The sequence below is a fragment of the Protopterus annectens genome, chromosome 8.part0 (assembly GCF_019279795.1).
Source record: "Protopterus annectens isolate FY-2018-M chromosome 8.part0, PAN1.0, whole genome shotgun sequence".
NCBI lineage: Eukaryota > Metazoa > Chordata > Ceratodontiformes > Protopteridae > Protopterus > Protopterus annectens.
In genome coordinates, this window is record NC_056741.1 from 1145568629 (window position 1) to 1145591133 (window position 22505).

The 22505-nt window shown below is 40.9% G+C and overlaps 1 protein-coding gene across 1 annotated transcript in view; it reads right to left on the minus strand.

Moving 5' to 3' along the window:
• Positions 1-22505, minus strand: part of LOC122808415 (F-BAR domain only protein 1-like) — a 2144012-nt gene that overhangs the window by 430105 nt on the left and 1691402 nt on the right. The window lies entirely within an intron of this gene.

Genomic DNA, 22505 nt, shown 5'->3' on the forward strand with positions numbered 1-22505 from the left:
TGATCTTGTATGGCCTCCTGGGCAGAAGGGCCTACCATAAGGGGTTCTTTCCAAGCCTGCTGAATGACTTGGTTGACTACTTCATCATCTGGAGGCGCCAACCAGGAAAAAAGAGACATCTAGAAGGCTTCTTGCAGGATCTTAACTGAGGAGAGGTTCTTGGGGCCATCACCACTATTTGCTCATCAATTCAAGGACTATTCCAAATCTAGGGTCATGGGGGAGGGGAGATTCAAGTTAAGATTCTCCACTATAATTTTCAGTATCTGGGACTGGCAACTTCATTGGGGAATCTATTTCCTCTTGTACATATGCTTAACTCCCTTCTTTAGTGGGGAAAAAGCAGAGGAAGAACAGAAAAATGAAACTAACGCAAACCTACAATGCAAATCCTGAAAGTAGTCATCCAGACCTCTGTACTTGTGTAGAGATGGATGCCACAAGCAAAGACACAGACACATCTTTGAAAGAAGGTGTTATAGTGTTTGGGCCCATGCCCCTGTGAGAACAACACTGGTATGGAGCTGGTCTCTGATGTCCTGGTCTGTGCTAAGAACAACAACAAGAAAAGAGTCCAGGCAAATGCATGAAATGCTGCTACTGACACTTAACGTTCATTCAACTCCAGTCACCTTAGCACTGAGAACTCAGTTAGTAGCACTGACATGTGGAATGCTGCCAAAACCATTAAAACTAAAATCAGATTCTGATCTTCACTAACAAGCACCAGTGGAAAAAGAAGAGCAGAAGCTGAAAGACTCAGCATTAAAGAACAAGCGATGACACTATCAAATGAGAAGAGGGATTCTTGGGGTAACATTGTGGCCCTACAGTGTTACAGTGTTAAAAGATGATGACAAGAAAACAACTGGCTCTGAAGCAGGACACCACCAGGATTCAGCCAACTTCAGCTCTGTGTTTGTGCCAAGACTGGAACCGATGAGGAGGAAGATACTTTAGGAAGCAAGGAAGATTGTATCCTATCCACTAAATGAACAGACGGTGATGGGGACCAGACCTATCTTCATCTGTACTTGAAAAGGACTCTACCATCTTGTTGCAGTCAAAATACGGTGACATTATTCCTGTGAGAAAAAATGGACTTTAGACACATGATATCTAGTAGAATGAGGCCTGAGCAAGATAAACATAGTGCAGCTTCTCTTTCAGAAAAAGAGATGGCTATCATGCCTAGTAAATGTGCGCAGGAGCCATTCAGCAGGAGGCACTGAAACTCCTGCCATCTTGAGGGTGCTTGAGAAAGATTTTCCTTCCTCATGTCTAGTTTTATAGGCAGGGTCAACCAAAAATCACTGCCGGGTCACCTTCTTATTGTCTGTAATGGTTAGAAGGGACAGGAGAAACTGTCTAAGAGGATTTAGATCTGAAAGTCCTCTATCAATCCCCGCCCCATGTCAATCTGTCTTTCTCTCTTTTGAAATTAAAGGATAGCAGCATCCTTCACTGATGGAGTCTGTATCCAAAGCCTCACAAGCAATTGGGGGAAAAAAAAAAAGAATGCTCAGACCTAAACAGAGACACACTGACAGTCCTGAAAAGGACTTGCTATTTGACCTCTGCTCTTTTGAAACCTGAGTTGACTAAAGATTACAATGAGTGGTTTCTCCTGAGCATCAGTCATTAGTGCCTCATTTGTCTACTGGTTGAAAGGATGCAAGTAGCATTAAATCAGTTTCTATATAAAAGATGTATTCTTTGTATTCGCTGGATGAAATTTGAGACTGTCCTACAGAGTGTAACTGTAAATTTATTTATTTAACATTTGTTAACCGGGGAAAGTCCGACTTGGAATGAGCCAATTTTCAGTGGAGGCCTGGGGAGAAACGCTCCAGACGCATGTCTTTGTAACGTGGGAGGAAACCGGAGCACCCGGAGGAAACCCACACGAACGCAGGGAGGACATGCAGACTCCACACAGAAGGAACCCCAGCCAAGAATCAAACCGGAGAATCTCTTGCTATGAGGTGACAACGCTACCACTGCACCACTGCACTGTCCAACATATGTAAATATCTAGTCTCATAGGTTTCTACAGGGATAGTGGAGGGACAGACAGCTTCCGACTCAAAATCTCATTACTTAGAAAAAACACAAGACAGTCTACAAAGAAGTTGTACAGAAACTGAACTAGCAGCTTTAGCCATGTTGATCTCCTTTGACATAATAAAGTGACTAGAACTGGAGAAAGGTAACAAAATGCAAGAGCATCCTCTCAATTTCCCCCCTTACTGTAGCTCCCCATGCTGGAGCGGAGGCACCTGGTAGAAAATTTTGATACTGCAGAGGCCAACATGGAAAACAGCTGTTGCCATTTATGTAGATACACAATATGTGAAGAGAAGGAATGAATGAAATAGTAACTAGGGTAATGAAGAGAAAAAAAAAACTTTACACTATGTCTTAATACGAATTTATCTACAAATACACAGCATATGTCTTAAGTGTCAAATGCCAAATACAGAGGGGACTTCAGTGACTGTGAGGTAATAGTAACTGGGTTCATTTTAGTCTACATTTTGGGTGGAAGCCATTCAGGTTAGATGTATGGTGGGACAAGATAAGAAATATTATGCATTTATTTTTACAGAAACAAATCCTAATTTACAGCATTTAAACAATATTTTCTTACCATTTATGTCAAATGCATTATTGAAAGGGATACAACTATGTTTTAAGTCTACGCTCCTGAAAAATGGATGGAAGATGAACTTCTACTTCGCTCAGAACACAAGAAAAATATATTCAGAATTCTGTAAATAGGATTTTTCTTACCAAAGGATAACAATAGGTTACTAAACTGTAGTTCAACATATTAAATCAGTTCTACACACACAACTGTATGCTGTTACATAATCCACTGCACTGAAAGCTCGCTTTCCTGCTGCAAGGGTTATGATTTGTAAGTCTGAGTAAATGGTTGCCTGAGATACGAAAAAGACAATATTTAAATGTCTGAATCAACAGTGAACAGCATGTGTGTTTGTTTTTCAAGGCTTCTTATGTAACTTGTTTTCCAATCAGAATTTCCAGTCGAACTGCCTCAGTATCTAACCAGTAAAGAAAAATTTTTCACCAGTCAAGGACTTTAATTCAGTTCAGCAAGGTTAGTTAACATAAAAATTTTATTAGTCTGCTACAAAAAAAAAAAAAAAAAACATTCCCAGCTTAAAATGCTGTACAAATGAATTAGTTATTTTCAAGGTCTCCATATGTTCCAGCCCAAACAAGAGACAGCAGAAATATGCTACATACTGTATTCATGGCCGATATTGCAGCATCTGGATGACATTCTTCCCACCCTGCATTAAATGAACTCTGAATAACAATGTCAACTTTAATGGCAAGGAAGGACCCCTTGGCTCACTTAATTCACCTCTTTTTCACCAACACTATCTAGCCAAGAACTTATTTTTCTTATTAAATGCCTTTTTAACTGTTCCTGTTATTCTTGAGTTCTTAAGCCAATTTTAACTAAATGGTTTCAGGAGGATGTCCTATAACGCACTATCTTGACAAAGACAAATACTTCCTCATACTAGCCCAGCCATTTTCTTGCTCCAAACGTTGTCATCCTGTTTGTACACATCCCTCTGCATAATATCACATTTATGATTTGGCTGGGACTTCTAACTATTTTAGAAACTGAATCATAACTACTATTTCCAACTTGACCCTTTTGTTAACTCCCTTTTTGCCCTATTTTTTCCTTACTTAAGGGTTTAGTTAGCCCCAATAAGCGTAAAGCTCCTTTAAAAGGAGATCTATGGAGAAAACAGCATGTATTTGGCTGTAGGAGGAAACTGATTTGTGTTTGTACGTCTGTATACACACACACACACACACACACACACACACACACACACACGCGCGCGCGCAGGCACCCACCTGCTGCTCCTCTTCTAGAGAGCAAATTCAACTTATAATGAGTAATAAAGGTATGAGGATTAGCCCACGTTGCAGCCGCACAAATATCGTCCTTGGAAGACCCAAATAAAAAGGCTGATGAAGTTGCCATGGGCCTGGTTGAATGGGCTCTTACAGGCTTTGTTTATAACAAGTTTGGCTTGGCCTTGCCAAAGAAGATGCAGTTACCCATTTTGACAGTTATTTATTTATTTATTTATTTATTTTACATTTGTTGACTGGGCTAGTCTAGCTGGATACATATCCTAGAGGTCCGGGGAGAAAAGCTCCCAATAATGAGAAAAGTAACACACTACAATTAGATAGAGGTACTACATTATAAAGATAAAAAAACAGTAAGACATCAGTATATACATGCTAGTAGAAAAAAAAATGCTTAAGCTAAGTTGGTGACACGACAAGCTAAGTTGGTAACATGACATGGGTACACATGTGGAGGAAGTAAAATGCTAGATAATAGCTTGTGAGAGAGAAGAGTGTAGGGTACTATGAGACCTATAGGAATTAGTCTGGGTTTGGACATGGGCACAACCAGTGGGAATTTAAATATTCTCTGAGATTATTTTTGAATAGATTGAGTGAAGGCATGAGTCTAAGGTAGTTGGGAAGGGAATTCCATTGCTTTCCAATAGAGTTAGCATAGAGAGCATCGCCGCCCATGTTATTAGATTTGATGGTTAATACTTGATTACTGTTTGAAGACCGAAGGGAACTTAAGTTGGTGTATGGGGTCAGGATTTTGCTCAGTGAGGGGGTTTTGTCTGGTTGATTAATTATTTTGAATGCTTCCGTGAGTTGATTGAATTTAAGAAGATTGGGCAGTTCTAACCAGCCTAGTTTCTTGAGGTTGAGGCAATGGTGGGTACGATAGGGTGTTTCTGTAATGAATCTGGCTATATGGTGGTAGGTGGTAGAAAAGTTATTGAGCTCACGTTTATTGAGGAAGGAAAATATCGGGGAGGCATATAGTAGGGTGGAAAGGAGATGAGTGCGGGCAATGGTTAATTTTGCATGAGGAGTGAGAAAGTTCCTGATTCTGTACATTGAACCTAGTTTCTTGTTAACTGACTTAATGGTACTTTAACGCTTATTGTACAGTTACTTTGGTAACTGGTGCTCCCAATTTTGTTTCCAAAAAGGTTACAAAAAATTGATCTGATTTTTCTGAACTGCTCTGATTTTTGAAGATATAGACATAATTGTCTGTGGATAGCTAATAAATGCAAAATGTGTTCTTTGATTCAAAAATTTGGAAAGAACACACAGAGGTTAATAGATTGATTATTATTAGATACTGACACCACCTTAGGAAGAAGGGAAGAATTGGTTCTTAAGGACAACCTATCCTTATGAAATATTAAATAAGGATACTTAGAGGATAAAGCTTGAAGTTCTGAAACTCTCCTAGCTGATGATATGGCTATCAGGAATATAGCTTTCCAAGGTAAATATTTCAAATCACATTTTGCAGCCAGTTCAAATGGTTTTTGAGTCAGGCCTGTAACATTAAATTCAGATCCCATGGTGGAGTAGGATCTTTAAAGAGTGATTTGAGTAGAAAGGTCCCCCTTTATAAACGCCTTACAAAGACGTGAAGAAGCCAACATGGAATTATCAACTCCAATATGAAAACTAGAAATGGCAGCTATCTGAACTTTAACCATGGAGGGGACTAGCCTCATCATTAAAAATTGAAGCAAGGAATCCAAGAATTTTAGGTACTGGTGCTGAAAAAAAGATCTGATGTTTTGCTGCTGCACCCAAAAAAAAAAAAAACAAACAAAAAAAACCCAAACCTTTCCCATTTCCTCTTGTAAATTTCTTCTAGTGGAAGCTTTGTGTGAAGACAAAAGAATGTGGCATAACAGGGAAGAGAGAGTTGGGTTGTCTGGCTATCAATGGAATTGGAGAAACCATGTGGTCAACCTTAGGCCCAAAATGTCCGAGTGAATCATGTCTATCAGGTGAGATAGGAGGTCTGGAACTGGATCCAGAATCCAAGGCGGGTAAACTAGATGAGGCCAAAAGAAGGGAAACCAAATCTGTTGAGGCCAGAGTAAGGGGCAATGAGGATGACTTTGCTCTTCAACCGGGATTGCTTTCTGTAGAAATTTCGGGATTAACGGAGTTGGGGGATAAGCACAGAGGACACCTGGGGGCCAACTGTGTAGGAGATAATCTCTAGGTCACCCCCCCCCCCAGTAGAGGGATTAGGGCAAAGAACTTGCTGCACTTGTTGTTCAGTGGAGATGCAAACAGACTGCAGCATGGCAGGACCCACTGGCGAAAAATCATCTTCGCCACTTCCTTGTTGAGGTAGTAATATGGGCCTGCTCAGCTCATCTGTTATCACTCTGGATTTCCCCGGTATGTGCGTTGCTACCAGAAATTGATTTGAAGAAATTACCTCTTGCCACACTTTCATAGCTTCTCGACATAAGGGGTAAGCTCTTAAGATCTGGGTCCTATTTTTTGTTGATGTTCCATACTACAGACATATTGTCTATTTGAATCACAACAGTTCCAAAAGGGAGAGTCTTGGAATGCCTGCAACACCAGATGTACTGATCTCATTTCCAGTACACAGATATGCATGTTGGCCTCTTTGGATAACCAAGTGCCTTGGACAGTCTTTCCCAAGAAATGCCCCCCCCCCCCAAATCTGGGAAGCATCCATGGTCACTATGGCCTTGGGCTGAGGAAGGATGAATGGATGACGTTGTAGTATTTGATGTGAATGAATCAACCACCGAAGTTACTTTTTGCATGCCTGAGTTATATTGATCTTGGTGGACATAGGCTGACACAGAATGGCCCATTAGGTTGCTAATGTCCACTGGAGAATTCTTATATGGTATCTTGCTAATGGAACTAGAACCATCACTGCAGACATTGATCCCAATGTTTGTAAAATCAAATGGGCTGATAGACATGAGTTTTAAATTATTTTCTTGACTTGGAAATTAATAGTTTGCACCCTTGGCAAAGGAACAGAAGCTGTCACTGATGTGCTGAATAAGGCCCCCCCCATGAAGTCTAACATTTGAGACGGTTCTAGTTGAGATTTGTTGTGACTGATTGTAATTCCTAGACTGGAACAAATATGGAGTACATAGTCTCGAGCTGTAATCAGAAGATGCTTGGTTGAAGCGGTTATGAGACAGTTGTCTAGATAGGGAAACACCTGGAATCCCTGCAGTCTCAAGCGAGCTGCTACTACTGCTATGCATTTCATGAACAGCCTGGGAGCTGTGGCGAGACCAAAGGGCAGTACTCTGAATTGGAAATGACTAGCTCCCAGCCAGAAGCGTAGATATCTCCTGGGCTGTCTGTTCATTTTTATGTGACAGTATTTATCCTGGAGATCTACAGAGAACATCCAGTCATCCTTGTGCAGGAAAGGCAATATAGACTGAATTATGACAATCTAGAAGTATGTTGCACCAAATTTTTCAGAATGCTGAGATTCAAAACTGGTCTCCAGACCCCTGTTTTCTTTGGCACTAAAAATAATCTTGAGTAAGTTCCAGATACTTTCTGGCATGGAGGGACCTCTTAGATGACTTTTTCATGAAGCTTTTGTATTTCTAGAACTGCTGTTTTCCTCTGACTGGGTGGAACATCAGGAATTTTGCTCACTGATGGAGGTGGAAGAGAAGAGAGAATTATATAACCTCTGAAAATAATCCTTTACACCCAAGTATCTTCTGTAATGTTTAGCCAGGCTCTCTGGTGCAGGGATACATGACCCCTGACTGCCTCCAGAGGTGGGCAATTGGGTGTCCTTTCAGAAGTGCTGATAGGGTCTATCAGAGAAAGAATCTCTGCATCCCTGGTTCTGCGGGCCTCCTCTGCCGCATGGACAGTGTCTTTCATTAGAGTTCCCCCCTCTGCCCCTGGGGGAACTCTTTCCACATGAATCATGGAATGAACCCTGGGATTTCCTGAACCACATTTTTTGATTTCCTCATTGATTCCTTGAAAAGGATCTTTGAGGAGTTGAAAAATGTATATCCACTGCAGAGACAGCATCTTACCATCTTGCTTACACCTGGAGAGTGTATCTTTAACCTTAGGGCCAAATAACAAAATTTCATCAAAAGCTGCACTGACAAAGGATGACTTGAAGGGCTCCGCAAAATCACACAGGCACATCCAGGCATGTCTCCTGATGGAAATGCCTGAACCCACCACCCTTGAGGCTCTTTCAACTGCGTGTGACATCAGCCTCATGGAGGAATTAAAGATAGATCCTATGGTCACCAGCTGTGAAGCAACAGAAGTCTCCGCCTAAGAAGTACCGGTCCCAGAGAAGGATTTTTTAAGTTATTTGATCAAATCCCTGTGTAATCTGGTGAAGTGTGTCAAGGAATTCAGAGACCTGAGTGCAAAGGTCACTGATGCATACACATGCTTCTCAAATCTGTCCAACACCCAAACTCTGTTCCGCAAGTTCCTTCTTTGTGGCTGCTGCTACGATCATAGCATCCACTGGTACTCCTTTGCTCCAGAATTCTTTCTTCAGAGATGCCAGGATCCTATCTGGTCTCTTGGGGATCAGCTCAAAAAAATCAGGCTCTCTCCACACCCAGCAAGAGATCAAATCAATGAGCTCATCAGTGAGTGGAGTCACCCAGGAAGTAGATGGGCCAGAACCAAATGCCTCCAGGAATACCAGTTTCTCTTGAGAAGGGTTATTGGTAGACCAACCACCTCTTTGTCTGAGGAGCTCTAAAATGTCTCCAAATTAGATGTCATCCGGTGGTGAACTTGATGACCCTCCCCTTCACTGAAATTGGAATCTTCTGTGATCGGCTCCTGAGGGGAATTCAAATGCCTCCTTTTGCACTTCCTGTTTCTAGGGACTTCTTTGTTGGGATGTTCTGGAGAAGTATCAGAAGAAATAATTATACCATACTGGGTAGCCTGGAGACTATGGGCTGTCTGTCCCTCTGGAGAAGAATGTTGAGGATCAAGGCACAAAGATATCTGGGATCCAGAGAGAAGTTCCTACGGGGAAGGAACCATCTGGCCTCTAGAAGAGAGCACTCTCTCCACCACCTCAAAGGCAGAGTGCCCCGGACAGAAGGAAGCCATCTCAGCCAAGAAGACATGATTCTGGGTGGGCGGCTCCTCTGACCCAAAGACACACCACCCGAGGCAGAAATCAGAACTAAGTTATCAAATGCTGAGGCTCTGGGGGCAGAGACAGCTCTGATGGCTTTGAAGTCAACTCTAATACCTTGGACCCGACAATGACACTTCAGCTCTGAGAGTCATCCATCTCCGACATGCTAAGAGCCTTGTGCACTCAAAGATGATATTGGATCCGAAGTTAAAGAAATCTTCTGATCCAATATAGACAGTGCCAGAAGTTTCTGATCCAAGGGCACTGAAGCAGACAGATGGATCAGAGAAGGAGCCAAAATGGGTGGAGTAGTACTAGTAAAGGTCACCGGACCTGTGGGGGTGGGACAGAGGAGAATTCACATCTGAATGTGTGCCAAGAGAAACTTCCTCATCATTCTGTCCACACTGTTTTTTTCATCAAAAAGCAGTTCAAGTTTCAGCTTTGGTACAGGAGATGGGTTCCAGTAATTTAGAGGAAAAATAAACCAAATGTACTCAGTCATTTTTTAAATGAATGAAACACTAAAGGAATACATCAAGTCAAATAATAAAGCTTGAAAAAGTAGAAGAAGCTTTAACTAGCTATTCAGATGAAAATAGTTATGTAATTAGACTTATCATAACAGCATATGCACTAATAGATCATTGTTGCAGTAGCCTAAAGTTGTACTGGTTATAGTCTGCCAAGTATATGACCAATCGGCCAGCTTTAAAGCTTCAGGGCACCTTCCATGTGCCCCAACCACTGTGGGGCTCATTGAAAGCTGCATAAAAACAGTGGTTTGGGTACCAAAAGCATAAGAACTTCCTTGCTTCAAGAAGGGAGGCTAGTGACCTGAAAGGTAAATGCTAGGAAAGAAAAAACTCAACATACAAACATAAGTAACTATCAACAAACAATATATATATTATATATTTACACCCTGGCAATAAACCTAAAATAGAAAAGGGGGGCTGGAGGGAGGAGAGGACCACTGCAACAGTAATGAATTAACACTACTACCGATAAGATAAATTTACTCACACAACTGTACTATATTCAACCTAAGAACTAAGAAACAGATTACCAGAGCTTATGATTAAAGAGGGAGGTGGAAGGAATTTAAGAATCCAGGAGCCCCTGCAGAATGGTTTTAGCAACGCCTGTTCCGCACTTAGAAAAGGAATCTAGTTTCTAATGCTTTGTGAAAGTTTGTTACGGAGGACCAAGTTGTCTCTAGAATACTTCCAAAGTCTATCCATTTCAAAAAGCCATTGAAGCCAAATCCCTGGTAGAATGTGCCCTAATCCTGCCTGGAAGTGACTTGCTACAATGAGAAAAGCAGAACGAAACAGCATGAGGCAACCATCTAGAAATTGTCTGTTTTGACACTGGCTGTCCTTTTTTCTTACCGTTGCTGAAGCATTTTTTTTTCTGTCCAAACACTATCAGTGCTGCCTGTGGACAAGCAGAATATGTAAGATGCGTTTTTCCTTGATATTAGGTTCTGGAAAGAATACATGGAGATTATTAATTGACTGGTTCAAGATAAACTCTAAAAGCCACTTTAGGCACAAAAGGAGGATTTGTTTTCAGAGAAATCCTGTATACTAGGAAACTAAGACCGGGTTGACTCACCATAAGACCTTCTAACCTGGATACTCTTCTTGCATGAGTCAGATCAATGAGTAATACAACTTTCTAAGTGGAGAAGATCAAATAAGCTATATGAGCTGGTTCAAAAAATAGTGTTATTTTTTCAAGCACAAACTTAAGATTCCCAGGAGACGCCACCTGTTTTATAGGTAGATGGATATGCAAAACCTCTTTCAAAAATTGCTTGACTTGACGACAGGAAGAAAGATGGGATCTGATGAAAGGTGAATCTTGACAAGAGTAAAAAATGCCAGAGGATGACTTCCAAGATGGCTGCACAATGAGTAATAGCTTAATTCTAGCCCTCCTAATGTTAAATAAAAACTCAGTACAGAAGGCCTGTAGACTTGTGTTTCTGGGTAAATTTCAGTAACTGGCTAATAAGTCTACTGCCTGGATGCCAGGAAAAACAAATACAGAGGACCTGGATAAAATCAGCTACAAAAAGTAAGGAATAAACACTCAGTGGGGAAAGTTCTGCAGCTTTTCAGCAAAAAGCAATGTAACCTCCAGACATTAACTCCAGTAACCTACAGGAAGATATAAGACAATTGCACACAGACCTGGTTGATGGAGTACATCAACAAAAACAACAAAAGGCTGGAAAAATGGAAGAAGCTTTAAACAAATATTCAGATGAGGTGATAAAGCTGAAAAAATCAGAGGTGGAAATGAAGAAAAGGCTGGCTGAATATGAGACTTCTCAGGAAGAGATGTTTAAAAAAAATAACAGAAGTAGAGGACAGAGCATGTAGGGAAAACCTGAGACTTATATCAGAGAAGCTGGAACAGACTGCATTAATTTTATGAACGCACAAATAAGTAACTGGACTGGTATTCAGGAGTTGTCAGTTGAAAGGGCACATCATGTGAATGCTCCAAACCTGGCTATGAAAAAGCAACCTAGACCTTTAACAGCAAAGATGCAATCCTACCAGCAGAAGGAGTTGATTTTGACAAAACTGTGGCAGAAGGGCAAAGTAATATAACTGGGAGACAACAGAGTGTTTGTGGAGAATGATTACTCATTGTACACCAGGCAGAACAGAAGCAAATGTATCCCAATACTCAGGGAATCTCAAGATGCATGTGTGAGATTCAAACAGCTATGCCCAACTGTCTTCAAATTATTCTTCCCTGGAGGGATAACATCATTTTTTGATGAAGTAGATCCTAAGGAGGAAACACAAAAGTCTGTCCAAACATCTGAGCTGTGAAACGGAAAGAGATTTTGCTTCATGTTCTTCTGGTAATAAAGACCACACAGAGACTATCCCTGTGAACCTTTTTCTGATGTTTCAACTGAAAATGTTGGAGTAAAGGAAGGAAGCAAGAGAGTTGACTAGAAGAACTGAGAGTACCAACCTATGAACCTATAAATAGTGTGGGAAGAAATAGCCAGGGAATTGTTATGGCTAGGCTTGTATAGGCCCTAGGGCCGATAGCTTAGTACCAACCTATGAACCTGAAAGAGTACATTGGAAAGGAAGCAGAGACATGATTTGGAAGATGGAGATAAAAAGTAATAAAACCAGTAACAATGTGGGATTACAATGCAATAATTATGTGTGTGAAATGTGACAGAACAAGAAATTCTGGAAATATTGGACTTTTTCAGAATTTGTTGGACTTGTGGGGGACTCTAAAGCATATGCCCTACTTCATGACATTAATGCTTACAAATGCTTTGAGGAGGGGAAGAGGAGAGACAAAGTTAACTGTAAGTAAATACATTTTTTTCTTACTAGCCTTATTTTTGTGATGTACAGTTTTCCTTGCATGCTATAAAGTTTTCTAAGTTATTTTTAAGTGTAACAGGGTTTGTAAACAGGTGCTGATGTTCTTTTTTCTTTCTTTCTCCCCCCTCTCTCTTTCTAGTCTTCAGTTTTAAGAAATGTAGACAATTCTATAAAAAAGCCTGGTTAAAAGAGCATGACAAAAGAAAAATGAATGTGCTTTTTCTCATTCTTGCATGGGGAAACGACTGAATTCAGGACCTTAGACTGATTTAGTAAGCAAGTAAATGAAAAAGAATTTTGAATATTATGAGGCTTTTTTCCTAGCAAATACTTGTATGCCCAGTAGCAATTCTACAGCTGGTCTTCATGTTTCCATGGAAAGAATCTGATAAAGAGAAACTGACTCCTCATTCCCGTGTCTCCATGGAGATAATCTGATAAAGAGAAACTGGCTACAGTCTGGTGGAGAGTGATCCACTGAAGAAAAAAATGGGAAGAGAAATTAGCTAGGAGATAATGTTCTCTGAAAGCATTCTGTGGTTTTCCCAGCTGTTAGAGCTATAAAGAAAAGACAAAAAAAATACTCAGTAAAAGTACAGGATGCTCCATGCATCTTAGCTTATTTAACCTTTCATTTAGGTTAACTCAAATCTATGACTGTGGTGGTCAGTTTGAGACTTTTGTTCCTATCAGGAGGGTATAACATCAGTATTTGAAGATGTACATTGTTTTGTATGTTAGTATTAAGTTAATAGGTTTTAGGGGGTATTGGAGGTGTGTTTGTTTTTTGTTTGAGGGCTTTTAATAAAACAAAAAGGTCTGTAAGAAGTGACATTGGCTTAAATGGATATGACAAGAAAGAACAGTATCAAAGTTCAACCTGTCAAACAGTGTGCATGCATGTAACACAAAAGCTGGAAATATACATTTAACAAAAAGGTGTTATACATAAAAGGTGAGAATAATAACTTTTTAATGCAATGATGCTTTCTGTAATGTCTTTCAATGTCAACGGTCTCGCAGATAAATACAAAAAAGAAAGAGTGGTGAACTATATTAAAACATGTAGAGTGTAAATAGCTATGTTACAGGAGACATTTTTAGAAAGAACTGAACATGTGAATTTGATAAATAAAGGTTTTCAGGGTGGTTATTCAGCGGAATATCTAGGACAAAGGAAAAGAGTAGTATTTATATTAACTGCAAGAGGAGCTCAAATAATGATAGAAGAGGAAAATAAAGATAATAATGGCAGACTTGTAGTGCTAAGGGGCTACTGGCAAGGGAGGAGGATTACACTGGCATGCAGTTATATTCCACCTAAAACTGCTATAATTAGAAGCGTAAGAAAATTCTGGGAGAAATAATCAGTTTTCAGTAAGGAATATTACTTATAGGTGGGGACTGGAATGTGATTTGTAACAGTGAAGAGATGTCTAGGTGGCTCAGAAGGGAAAGTATAACAAAGGAGGGTAGATTTTTGAAGAAATGTATGAAAATATTTGGCATGGAAGATGTGAATTCAGTAATAGGAGTTCAGAGTGAATTTACATATTCCCCAAGATATAAAAACTGGGCTAGGCCAGACAGACTTTACATTTCACAGGCACATGTGCATTTAATTGAAGGTCCTGATATGTACCCAACAACTATTTCAGATCATGCACCAACAGCTAAAATAAAAACACAAGAGTAATGAAATACAATTGAGACACTGGCGCTTTCCTACCAATCTGCTGAAAACAGAGGAATTTAAGAAATGGGTAGTGGACATTATTCAGGAGTTATTAGAGAGGAATTAATTTTTTTCAGAAAATATAGGTAGAGAGTGGGATAAAAATTAAGGTGGAGCTAAAACAATAGTGTAGAAATAAAAGAAAGGGAACTATGATTAAGAAGTAACAAGAATTATTTACAGGGAATGACAAATGTTAAAGTATTGAAGAATAGGGGGAAATCTCACAGAATAAGAACAGGATCAACTGCAGAATACCAAGCAGAAAATAACGGAATACCTCAATAATATGCACAAGTTTAGAAAGACTGCTGTTGAGCAACTGCTTTTTGATAATAACAGTAGAGCACAGGGAGCCTATAACAAGGAAGGTAACAAGAGATCCTGTAGAGGTATTCAAAATACTTTGGAAATTCTATGAAAGTCTGTATAAAGCAGAGAAATACGGAAATCAAGAAAAGATACAAATGGAAATGTTTATGGAAAAATGAAATATGCCAAGGTTAGAGGTAGATGAGGCTCAATTGCTAACAGGATAGCAGGAGATGAGATAAAAATTGTGATGTATAACCATATACAGGGAGGTCCCCAGGAATAGATGGTATTTCCTGTGGAAGTCTGGAAGCTAGGAGGGAAAAACTGATAAAGATCTGGAAGGTTTTGTTTAACAGTATTTTAAGAGGAAGAAAAGTACTAACATCCTGGAAGAAAGTAGTGGTAGCTGCAACACCTAAAGAGGGTAAACATTCATCAGACCCAGCTTCATACAGGCTCTTTTCAATACTAAACCATGACTATAAAGTGTTCATGTCTATAATGGCTGAAAGAATTATGAAAGTAATGCCAAAACTGATAGATATGGATCAATGTGGTTTTGTGGAGAGGAGTCAAACATTTGACATTAACACAACACTGACGATCTAGAGGGAAGCAGAATGCAAAACAAAATAACATTTTTGTTGATGGGTTTAGATGTACAGAAAGCGGCTGTCTCGTGTTTTATTGCATTCCAAGTATAAAGGATGTGATGTCCTGACTAGAATTTTATCTAACACTGAAGAAGGACTTTTTGTCTGAAAGCTTTGTTTTAATAAAAGTTTTGTGGTATAGCGTTGTGGAACTTGCTTTTGATAGCTACTTTGGACTTTGTTGCTGGTTCCACTTTATCTTTGGTACACTATATGCTTTTTTGTTTGTTCACTTTATAAGCAAGGCAATGGAAGCATTTGAATTTCCTGAAAAATATATAAGGTTGATTAGGAGGATATATGAGGGATCGCAGGCAAAAATTAAAGTGGGTGGGATCCTCTCTGATAATTTCTGCTTGAGTAGAGGAACAAGGCAGGGGTGTCCTCTTTCCCCTTTGTTATTTGCATTATATTCAGAACCACTGGCAAAGAAAAGAGGGGGACTCGGAAATTCAAGGATATAATTGGTATGGTAGTCGAGAAAAGCTGGCTCTATTTGCAGATGATTTTATTTTATACCTGACAAAACCAGAAAAAAGACATTACAGTGTTGTGGAACATTTTGAGACAGTTTCAAATCTTTTCGGGATACAAAATTAATGAAGCTAAAACAAAGGCAACAGGAGTAACTTATGTACCCACACACAAATTGGTTCAGCAATATCCGTATTTATGGGGACATGATAAAATGAAGTATTTAGGAGTATGGATTAAAAATGATTCTGGTACAGCTAAGGTTATCGGGAAGAGACTAAACAAAACATAATACAAAAACTGAGAAATGGAAGCTTTGTTTTATCGATAGGCATAGTAAGATACAAGCAGTCAAAATGTTTTTAGTCCCTTTAGTCTTATACACGTCAGTCATATTTTTATTTCAACCAGAGGAGAAGATGTGGATAGCACTTAAGAAAGAGCTAAAGGACTTTATCTGGGAGGGGAAGATGGCAAGAGTCAAGTGGGATAAGATGATTCTTCCAGTAGAACAGGGCAGACTGGGATTACCTGATTTGAAGGGATATTTCAAAGCTACACAGTTAAGGCTCCTAAACATAGGACAAGCAGAAAACTACAATTCAAAGTGGAAAGGGATGATGTTTAAATGAGGGAAGCTCAACAAACAAGGAGAGACTGGGATTGTGCATGCAGGCCTTTAAGGAGAATAACAATAATCATATGGAATATTATATCTATAAAGTAGCAGAAAGTTTTCTAAGAACTAAGCCAACATGGGAATGGAGATTCTGCCGATCGGGATAACTGCAATTAGGGATACAGATAATAGGAAAGAGGGGGATGGAATTTATTGGAGAAAACTGGCAAAGGAACAAAGGTACTGGGAGTAAATAACTAGATAGGGAAAGGTAATGGAATGAGAAGAGGCCAAGAATTTATTTGGATTGCAGGTTAGAGATTGCCTTCCCAATCAAGGATTGATATTAGAGTATAAGCAAACAGAAATAAAGGGGTCTTTATCAAAAGACCAGCACTGGTAGAGTTCTTAGAACCTAGAACAGAAGCTGCCATTAAAAGGAATGATTAGTACACCATATAAAATATTGCATGATAACTATAAGAGGAAGAGAGACTGGATAACAAATTCACAAAGAAGCAATGGGAGGATACATGTATGTCTCCCAAACATGCAACAACATTTAGAAGATTTACGATTTTTGCATGGAAATATTTACACAGATATTTTTATACCCCACGTAGACTCCTGAGAACTTTTTCTAAGGTAAGCAGCAAATGTTGGAGGCATGAAAGGGAAGAAAGAGGTACTTGGGAACATATTTTCTGGGAGCGCGGTGGGTTGGTGGACTTTAAGGATTCCCTGCAGGATGCACTGTTAGAGATGCTGGGTGGGCAGACTGCTTTGATAAGGGAGATGATTTTTCTGAACTATGATACAGAATCAGAATTGCCTAGACATGGTAAGGCCTTTCTGTGTTTATTATGCCGGTTGCCAAAAAGCAGTTACTAGAAAATGGAAATTAAAATCTAAACCTGCTATATTACAAGCAGTGAGTATAGTAACTCAGGTAAAACAACTGGAACAGGGATCTTTAGAAAAGGTAGGAGCAAACTACATAGGAAAAAATGTGAATTGTGAGAACAATACATACATAGGAGGAATGAGGTTTAAAAGGGAGGACTTAAATGAGATATGTAATGTTCATAGGTAGGTACTAGGCTATCTGCCCAAGGGCATTTTTAAGCCTAGCCAAAGTGCGTCGAATTTCGCCGCCCCATTGATTAATTAACTGAGCCTCTGTCAAGCAGAGCCAATGAAGTGATCCCAGGGGTGTATTTTCTGTTACCATCCACTCATCAAGGCTTCTCTTGAAGAGTGTTAGTGAGGGGCTCTGCCTATTGTAGTTAGGAATTTTGTTCCAAAGCATGGGGAGTCTCTGTGACAGGAATCTATCCCTCCAGCGTGTTCTATTTATTGTTGTGGCGAGGTTTAGCTCACTAGAGCGCGTGGCTTGCAGTGACTTAGATTTCCTTAGGTGGAGCATGTCCATCAATTCTGAGTTGGGCATGGCTTTGTAAGTCAGGCAGAGATCACCTCTGAGTAAGCGACATGCCACTGAGTACAGCTGGAGTTTTTTCAGTCGGGCTGCATAAGACATATGTTTGAGGCCAGTAATCCTCTTGGTGAGGTGCTTTTGTGGTCTTTATAGCTGTTGGAAGTGTCTTGTGAGCTACATCCCAAATGGGACATTGTACTCTATGATGGGTCTGATGAGTGACGAGTAGAGGGGCACTATAACCTCTTTATTTCTAGATGCGAACCCCTTAGTAATTAGATGGGCCACATAGAAGGATTTCCTAACTAGTTTGGCAATATGATTGTCAAAGGAGAGATTACTATCTACCTGGGTCCCTAGATCTCTTATTACCTCTTCTGTATTAAGGGGGCTGCCGCCTATGTGGTAATTTGTGCGTGTTTTGTTTTTCCCAAATGGGATGACTATGCATTTTTTGGCATTTAGCTTGAGGCCATAACTGACACCAGGTGTCTGTCTCAGTAATGCCTTTTTGAAGGATGTCCGTGTCAGCCGGATAGTCAATTATGGCTCCCAGTTTGCAGTCATCGTCTTACTTGGTTAGCCATAGTCCTCCTGTGTTTGCCTGTGTTTCTGAGAAATATATGCCGAACAGTAGGGGTCCCAGAACCGAGCCTTGTGGGACACCACTTGTGACTGGTTTAGAGTTGGACCTGGAGCCCGCTATTCTTACCATATTAGTTCTGTCTGTAAGCCAGATGGCAACCCATCTTGTGAAGTAGGGGTTTATGTTCAGGCTGGTGAGTTTTTCTATAATATCTGAGTGAGGAATGGTGTTGAATGCCTTGGCGAGATCAAGGTAGGCTGTGTGAACCACCATTCCCTCGTCTATGGCCTTGGTGACTGTCTCGAAGAAGTCAACCAGGTTTAGCAGGCATGATCTGCCCTTAACAAAGCCGAACTGGGTCGGGTCAAGTGTTTGGAGGTTCCCAATGTCTTTGTTAATGAGTTCCATGATGATGCATTCCATAGCCTTGCAGACCAGGCTAGTCAGGCTTAAGGGGCGATTTGTGGAGCGGAATAACCGTTGCTGTGTGTCATTCTATGGGCATGTAGCCTGTGGAGAGGCTGAGGTTGAACAGCGTGTTTAGGTGGGGGGGTTAGTTCATTCTGTAGTTCATGCAAGACGCAGCCTGGGACACCATCTGGCCCCATTGATGCTGTGCTTTTAGCTTTTGAAAGGGCTGTTTTCACCTGTGCTTCTGTGATTTCTGGGACATTACACTTTTCTGGTATTGTTGTGGGCCCTTTTGAAGGTGAGAGGGAGGTGAGGTTTGCACTGAATCTATCTGCCAGGATGTTGGCAATATCAGTAGGTTCAGTATATTTTGTGCTATTTTGCACTAGCTCAGAGCATATCTGCGAGTTGCCACTTAGATTCTTGACACAGCTAAAGAAGGCTTTGTGGTTATCTTTCGAATCCTTGGCTATTTTTCTTTCGAAGTGAGCCTTGGATGATTTTATGAGGGACCTTAGTTTCTTACTGATACTGATCAGGGAAGTCTTTCCTTCTTGGGATTTGCTTTTTTTCTGAACTAGTTTCCTCCTTCTGTTGTATAACCTGTTTATGGCAGGGGTCCACCACACTGTTTTCCTTCTCTTAGGGGAGTAAGTCTTGGTCTTGCTAGGGATGGCACGATCCATGCAGCCTTGTAGGTGCTCATACAGTGCAATTGTAAAGGATTCTGCATCTTGGGCAGTGTTATCCTTTAGCGTGAGGGCTGTGAAAAGTACAGTTTTGTACCTACCATAAATGTAGATGTCCGATAGGTATGCATCTGCAGTCATAACATATGGGTTGTCCTGCCTCAGGCAGCCCTTCGGTCGGCCGGATTCCAAAGTCTGGGTCTGGCCTCGGCTGATGTTGCACCTTCCCCGACGTCATAGCTTCTGGGGTATAAAGGCATCAGCCGACGCCATTTTCCTCAGTGTTTCTTGCCCCAGATGCCAGGTGCCCTCTAGGAAGGCTAAATTTAGATAAATGTTGAAAATTCCAAACAGTAGCAAACAATATATATATATATATATATATATATATATATATATATATATATATATATACATACATATACACATACAAACAAATACACCATAATAGATTCCCCCAGCTAGCTGAAGAAGGGGTAAGCACCCTAGGAGTACCACAGAGGGGAAGGAGGGTGGGTAATCCTGACTGCAGATGCATACCTATCGGACATCTACATTTATGGTAGGTACAAAACTGTACTATGTCCTTCAAGGATGCATCTGCAGTCATAACATATGGGTAGAATACCACAGCCAAACTGGGGGAGGAGGTACTAAGATAAGGATGGTGTAGTTAAGATCCCTGTAAAACTGCAGTTGCAAAACCTGCTCGGGATCTGGAGTATAAAGGTAGATTGTAATGCTTGGCAAATGTATGCACGGAGCTCCAAGTAGCAGCTTCTAAAATGTCCTTGGTAGCCACCCCTCGTAGGAAAGCTGTAGTGGTGGCTGTGGCTCTTGTGGAGTGAGGCCTGATATTTTCAGGAGCTGTCTTTCCATGAAAAGAGTAGCAAAAACGAATGCAATTTCCTATCCATTTTGAAATTGTCTGTTTGGAAATTGCTTTTCCTTGCACTCCAGTTGCATATGCTACAAAAAGTTGGTCAGTTTTTCTGCTGGTTTTAGTTCTGTCCAGATAGTAGCATAGTTGTCTGTGTACATCCAAGGTGTGCAAAAGTTTTTCCCCCCTGTTCTGTGGGTTAGGAAGAACGTAGGCAAATGGATAGCTTGGTTCAAGGATACCCTGGATACCACCTTTGGCATGAAAGTAGGATTGGTTCTCAGAGACACTCTATCCTGGTGAAAAATAAGGAAAGGCTGCACTGCCATTAATGCCTGTAACTCAGATACTCTTCTTGCTGAAGTGATTGCCAGAAGGAAAGCAGTTTTCCAAGATAAGAACTGTAAGTCTGCTGATGCTGCTGGTTCAAAAGGGGGTAATGTTCATTTTTCCAGCACAAAATTGAGATCCCATGTAGGCAGAGGGGGTCTCCTTGGAGGTTTTACATTTTTGATCCCTCTTAAAAATTGTCTGAGGAGAGGATGAGAGAAGATAGGTGGATCCATGTTGTACTCTGCTGAAATTGCTGAAGCATGAATCTTAATGGAGGAATAGGACAGGCCATTGTGGAACAGTTCTGCTAAATATTCTAGGATGTGTGCTAGGTTTGCCAGTGTGGTATTTGTGCCCTTTGATGCGCTCCAAATGAGGAATCTCTTCCATTTAACTGAGTATGTCTTCCTTGTGGAGGGTCTGCGAGCCTTCAGGATAATGTCCTTGACCCTGTGATATAAAACAGTTTTGTTTTGTTTTAAGCAATTTTCCAGGCAGTTAGCTGCAGTGTTTTCAAGTTTGGATGCAGGGTCTTGAAGTTGTTCTGCATTAGAAGAAGAGGCCATAGGGGTAGAGGCCATGAGTTCGCCCGAGACATGCTTCTCAGTTGCGGGTACCAGTGCTGCCTTGGCCAGTCTGGAGCTATTAGTATCACCTTTGGCTGTTCCTCCCTGATCTTCAGTAGAACTTTGTACATCAATGGGAGAGGTGGAAAAGCATACACTGTTAGGGCATTCCAGCTGAAAGAGAGAGAGTCCACCTTCCAGGCTTGTGGGTGGTATACTCTTGAGCATAATTTCTTCAGTTGGTGGTTGAGTGGGGAGGCGAACAGGTCTATCTCTGGCATTCCCCATTTGCTTGTTATGATTTTGAAGATGTCTGGATGCAGCATCCATTCGTGAGCATCCGTGGTAGTTCTGCTTAGGCTGTCTGCTAGTGAATTCTCTTTTCCGGGTACGAATTTGGCCTGCAGCTGGATGTTGAGATTCAGGCCTAGGTCCCACAGATCCATTGCCATCCGGCATAGAGGGTAGGAATGCGTGCCTCCCTGTTTGTTTATGTACCACATGACTGTGGTGTTGTCTGTCCTTATCAGCAGATGTCCTTGCTGGAGGAATGATTTGAATGTCTCGATTGCATGTTTCACTGCCAGCATCTCCTTTAGGTTTATGTGTAAGTTCAGCTGGTCCTGAGACCATAGGCCTTGGATACACTTGTCCTCCATGTGTGCTCCCCATCCTAGGTCTGAGGCGTCCGTGGTGATGGTCTGCCTTGGTTGTGGTTTGTTGAAAGGCAACCCTCTGTTGGACTGGCAGGCCTGAGCCCACCACAGGAATTCCTTTTTCAGGCATGGAATGATTGGTATCATGGTTTCTAGACTGTGCCTGTGTTGAGACCATACATTCCTTAGGTACCATTGTAATTTTCTCATATGTAGCCTGGCATGCGTGATCAAGATTATGCAGGATGGCATGTAACCCAGGGCCTGCAGGACTTTCCTTGCAGTGAGCTGAGTTTGTCTTGTCAAAGCCATGAAGTAGAGTGGTAGTTGCTTTTGTTTTTCTTCTGTGAGAAAAGCCATCTGAGTCATTGTGTCCAGATCCACACCCAAAAATGTTATCCTTTGGGATGGCACTAGTCTTGACTTCTGGATGTTGACTGTGTAACCCAAGGCCTGTAACAGGTGCATGACATAGGCCAAATCCTTTATTAGTTTTGTCTTGTTGTCCGCTTGTATTAGGCAGTCGTCCAGGTATGGATAGATTTGAATTCCCTGAAGCCTGCAATGTGCAATTACTGATGCCAGGCATTTCGTGAATACTCTGGGCACAGTAGATAAGCCAAAGGGCAATGCTGAGAATTGATAATGCTCTGATCCTGCAAGAAATCTGAGGTGTCTTCTGCAATCTGGCCGTATAGGG